Source organism: Pseudorca crassidens, chromosome 1 (assembly GCF_039906515.1).
Source record: "Pseudorca crassidens isolate mPseCra1 chromosome 1, mPseCra1.hap1, whole genome shotgun sequence".
NCBI classification, from domain to species: domain Eukaryota; kingdom Metazoa; phylum Chordata; class Mammalia; order Artiodactyla; family Delphinidae; genus Pseudorca; species Pseudorca crassidens.
The window spans coordinates 155,675,508-155,681,331 of NC_090296.1; positions in this window are offsets into that span (position 1 = coordinate 155,675,508).

Below are 5,824 nucleotides of genomic sequence, written 5' to 3' on the forward strand. Positions count from 1 at the left end.
GGGATGGGTTAGGCTGAGGCTTCGGGTAAGGTTTAATGTTAGGGTTAGGGCTAGGGTTAGTGTTAGGGGACAGGGACTCTTTAGGGTAAAGGTGAGGGTACGACAACGGTTTAGGGTGAGCGTACGTGTTAGGATATGGCTTAGTGTTAGCGTACGGGTTAGGATTAGGGGACGAGTTAGGGTAAGGCTTCGGTTAAGTGTTAGGGTTAGGCTTAAGGCTAGGGTTAGGGTTAGGGGACGAGGATCATTTAGTGTACACGTTCGGGTACAGCAACGGTTTAGGTTCAGCGTACGTGTTAGGGTACGGGTTAGTGTTAGCGTACGGGATAGGATTAGGGGATAGGATAGGGTAAGTCTTCGGGTAAGGGATAGGGTTAGGTTTAGGTCTAGGGTTAGGGTTAGGAGATGGGGACGGTTTAGGGTACAGGTTAGTGTACGACAACGGTTTAGGGTGAGCGTACGTGTTAGGGTATGGGTTAGTGTTAGCGTACAGGATAGGATTAGGTGACGGGTTAGGCTGAGGCTTCGGTTAAGGTTAGGGGTCGGGGACGGTTTATGGTACAGGTTAGGGTACAACAATGGTTTAGGGTGAGTGTACATGTTAGGGTATTGGTTAGTGTTAGCGTACGGGTTAAGATTAGGGGATAGGTTAGTGTAAGACTTCGGGTAAGGGTTAGGGTTATGGTTAGGGCTAGGGTTAGGGTTAGGGGATGGAGACGGTTTAGGGTACAAGTTAGGGTGTGAGAATGTTTTAGGGTGAGCGTACGTGTTAGAGTACGTGTTAGTTTTAGCGTACAGGTTAGGATTAGGGGACGGTTTAGTCTGAGGCTTCGGGTAAGTGATAGGGTTAGGGCTAGGGTTAGGGTCAGGGGATTGGGACGGTTTATGGTACAGGTTAGGGTACGACAACGGTGTAGTGTGAGCGTACGTGCTGGGTACGGTTTAATTTTAGCGTACGGGTTAGGATTAGGGGACAAGTTAGGGTAAGGCTTCGGGTAAGGGTTAGGGTTACGGTTAGGGCTAGGGTTAGGGTTAAGGGATGGGGACGGTTTAGGGTACAGGTTAGGGTATGACAACGATTTAGGGTGAGCGTACATGTTAGGGTATGGGTTAGCATTAGCGTACAGTTTAGGATTAGGGGATGGGTTAAGCTGAGGCTTTGGGTAAGGGTTAGGGTTAGGGTTAGGGCTAGGGTTAGGGTTAGGAGACGGGGATGGTTTAGGGTACAGGTTAGGGTACGACAAAGGTTTAGGGTGAGCGTATGTGTTAGGGTACGGGTTAGTGTTAGCGAACGGGTTAGGATTAGGGGACAGGTTAGTGTACGGCTTCGGGTAAGGGTTAGGGCTAGGGTTAGGCTTAAGGGATGGGGACGGTTTAGGGTAGGAAAGGGTACGACAACGGTTTAGGGTCAGCGTATGTGTTACGGTACAGGTTAGTGTTAGCGTACGGGTTAGGATTAGAGGACGGGGTAGGCTGAGGCTTCGGGTAAGGGTTAGGGTTAGGGTTAGGGCTGGGGCTAGGGTTAGGGGACAGGGACTGTTTAGGGTACAGGTTAGTGTACGACAACGGTCTAGGATGAGCATACGTGTTAGGGTACGGGTTAGTGTTAGCGTACGAGTTTGGATTAGAGGACGGTTTAGGCTGAGGCTTCGGGTAAGGGTTAGGGTTAGGGTTAGGCTAGGGTTAGGGTTAGGGGACGGGGATGGTTTACAGTACAGGTTAGGGTACGACAACAGTTTAGGTTGAGCATACGTGTTAGCTTACGGTTTAGTGTTAGCGTACAGGTTAGGATTATGGGACGTATTAGGGTAAGGCTTCGGGTAAGGGTTAGGGTTACGGTTAGGGCTAGGGCTAGGGTTAGGGGACAGGGACGGTTTAGGATACAGGTTAGGGCACGATAACGGTTTAGGGTGAGCGTACGTGTTAGGGTACGGGTTAGTGTTAGCATACGGGTTAGGATTAGGGGACGGGTTAGGCTAAGGCTTCGGGTAAGGGTTAGGGTTAGACTAGGGCTAAGGTTAGGGTTAGGGGACGGTGACCATTTAGGGTACACGTTAATGTACGACAACAGTTTTGGGTGAGCATACGTGTTAGGGTACGGGTTAGTGGTAGCGTACGGGTTAGGATTAGTTGATGGGTTAGGGTAAGGCTTTGGGTAAGGGTTAAGTTTAGGGTTAGGGCTAGGGTTAGGGTTACGGTATGGGGACCGCTTAGTGTACAGGTTAAGGTACAACAATGGTTTAGGATGAGCATACGTGTTAGTCTACAGGTTAGTGTTAGCGTACAGTTTAGGATTAGGGTACGGATTAGGGTAAAGCTTCGGGTTAGGGTTAGGGTTAGAGTTAGGGCTAGGGTTAAGGTTAAGAGACGGGGACGGTTTAAGGTACAGGTTAGGGTACTACAACAGTTTAGGTTCAGTGTACGTGTTAGGGTACTGGTTAGTGTTAGCGTGCGGGTTAGGATTAGGGGACTGGTTAGGCTGAGGCTTCTGATAAGGGTTAAGGTTTGTGTTAGGGCTAGGGTTAGGGTTAGGGGACGGGGAAGGTTTAGGGTACAGGTTAGTGTATGACAACGTTTTAGGGTGAGCGTACGTGTTAGTGTACGGATTAGTGTTAGCGTATGGGTTAGGGTTAGGGGACGGATTTAGGATAAGGCTTCTGGTAAGGGTTAGGGTCACGATTAGGGCTAGTGTTAGTGTTAGGGGAAGGGGATGGTTTAGGGTACAGGTTAGTGTATGAGAACGGTTTAGGGTGAGCATACGTGTTAGGGTTCGGTTTGGCGTTAGCATATGGGTTAGGATTAGGAGACGGGTCAGTGTAAGGCTTCGGGTAATGGTTAGGGTTAGGGTTTGGGTTAGGGCTCGGGTTAGGGTTAGGGTTAGGGGACGGGGACCATTTAGGGTACACGTTAGGGTACAACAACATTTTAGGGTGAGCGTACATGTTAGCGTACGGGTTAGTGTTAGCGTTCGGGTTAGGATTAGCGGACAGGTTAGGGTAAGTCTTCGGGTAAGCGATAGGGTTAGGGCTAGGGATAGACTTTGGGGACAGGGACAGTTTAGGGTACAGGTTAGGGTACGACAACGGATTAGGGTGAGCGTACGTATTAGGGTATTGGTTAGTGTTAGCGTACGGGTTAGGATTAGGTGACGGGTTAGGGTGAGGTATCGGGTTAGGGTTAGGGTTAAGGCTAGGGTTAGGGTTAGGGGACGGGGACGTTTTAAGGTACAGGTTAGGGTACGAAAACGTTTTAGGGTGAGCGTACGTTTAGGGTACGGTTTAGTGTTAGCATACGCATTAGGATTTGGGGACGGGTTAGGGTAAGAATTCGGGTAAGGGTTAGGGTTAGGCTTAGGGCTAGGGTTAGGTTTAGGGGACGGGGACCGTTTAGGGTACACCTTAGGGTAGGACAATGGTTTAGGGTGAACGTACGTGTTAGGGTAGAGGTTAGTGTTAGCGTACGGGATAGGATTAGGTGATGGGTTAGGGTAAGGCTTCGGGTAAGGCTTAGTGTTAGGGCTAGGGTTAGGGTTAGGGTATGGGGACGGTTTAGGGTACAGGTTATGGTACGACAATGGTTTAGGGTGAGCGTTCATGTTAGGGTATGGGTTAGTCTTACTGTACGTGTTAGCATTAGGGGATGGGGTAGGGTAAGGCTTCGGGTAAGCGTTAGGATTAGGGTTAGGGCTAGGGTTAGGGTTAAGGGACGGGGACAGTTTAGGTTACAGGTTAGGGTACGATAATGGTTTAGGGTGAGCGTACGTGTTAGGGTATGGTTTAGTGTTAGTGTACGGGTTAGGATTAAGGGATGGGTTAGGGTAAGGCTTCGGGTAAGTGTTAGGATTAGGGCTAGGGTTAGGATTAGGGGACGAGGACGGTTTAGGGTACATGTTAGTGTGCGACAATGGTTTAGTGTGAGCGTTCATGTTAGGGTACGGGCTAGTGTTAGAGTATGGGTTAGGATTAGGGGACGGGTTAAGGTAAGGCTTCGGGTAAGGGCTAGGGTTAGGGTTAGGGCTAGGGTTACGGTTAAGGGACGGGGACGGTTTAGGGTCCAGGTGAGGGTACGACAACGGTTTACGGTGTGCATACATGTTAGGGTACAAGTAGGTGTTAGCATACGAGTTAGGATTAGGGGAAGGTGTAGGCTGAGGCTTCGGGTAATGGTTAGGTTTAGGGTAAGGGCTAGGATTAAGGTTAGGGAATGGGGACGGTTTAGGGTACAGGTTAGTGTATGACAACATTTTAGTGTCAGCGTACATGTTAGGGTATGGGTTAGTGTTAGCGTACGGTTTAGGATTAGGGGACGGTGTAGGCTGAGGCTTCGGGTAAGGGTTAGGGTTAGGGTTAGGGCTACGGTTAGGGTTAGGGTATGGGGATGGTTTACGGTACAGGCTAGGGTATGACAATTGTTTAGGTTGAGCGTACGTGTTAAGGTACGGTTTAGTGTCAGCGTACGGGTTAGGTTTGGAAACGGGTTAGGGTAAGGCTTCGGGTAAGTGTTAGGGTTAGGCTTAGGGCTAGGGTTAGGGTTAGGGGACGGCGACCATTTAGGGTACACGTTAGGGTACGACAACGTTTTAGGGTGAGCGTATTTGTTAGGGTATGGGTTAGTGTTAGCATACGGGTTAGGATTAGGAGATGGGTTAGGGTAAGGCTTCGGATAAGGGTTAGGGTTAGGGCTATGGTTAGGGTTAGGAGACGGGGACGGTTTAGGGTACAAGTTACGGTACGACAATGGTTTACAGTGAGCGTACATGTTAGGGTATGGGTTAGTGTTAGCGTACGTGTTAGGATTAGGGGCCGGGCTAGGGTAAGGCTTCGGGTAAGTGTTAGGTTTAGAGTTAGGACTAGGGTTAGGGTTAAGGGACGGGTACGGTTTACGGTACAGGTTAGGGGACGACAACGGTTTAGGGTGAGCGTATGTGTTAGGGTAAGGGTTAGTGTTAGCCTATGGGTTAGTATTAGGGGACGGGTTTGGCAGAGGCTTCGGGTAAGTGTTAGGGTTAGGGTTAGGGCTATGGTTAGGGTTACGGGACGGGGACGGTTTACGGTACATGTTAGGGTATGACAACAGTTTAGGCTGAGTGCACATGTTCGGGTACGGGTTAGTGTTAGCGTACGGGTTAAGATTAGGGGAGCATTTAGGGTAAGGCTTCCAGTAACGGTTAGGGTTAGGCTTAGGGCTAGGGTTAGTGTTAGGGGACGGGGACTGTTTAGGGTACAGGTTAGTGTACGACAAAGGTTTAGGGTGAGCGTACGTGTTAGAGTACGGGTTAGTGTTAGCATATGGGTTTGGATTAGAGGACGGGTTAGGCTGAGGTTTCGTGTAAGGGTTAGGGTTAGGGTTAGGGGATGGGGACGGTTTACGGTACAGGTTAGCATACGACAATGGTTTAGGTTGAGCGTATTTCTTAGGGTATGGGTTAGTGTTAGCATACGGGTTAGGATTAGGGGATGGGTTAAGGTAAGGCTTCGGATAAGGGTTAGGGTTAGGGCTAGGGTTAGGGTTAGGGGACAGGGACGGGTTAGGGTACAAATTATGGTACGACAATGGTTTAGGGTGTGGGTACGTGTTAGGGTATGGGTTAGTGTTAGCGTCTGGTTAGGATTAGGGGCCGGGTTAGGGTAAGGCTTCGGGTAAGGATTAGGGATAGGGTTATGGCTAGGGTTATGGTTAAGGGACGGGAACGGCTTAGGGTACAGGTTAGGTTACGACAACGGTTTAGGGTCAGCGTACCTGTTAGGTACAGGTTAGTGTTAGAGTACGGGTTAGGATTAGGGGATGGGTTAGGCTGAGGCTTCGGGTAAGGGTTAGTGTTAGG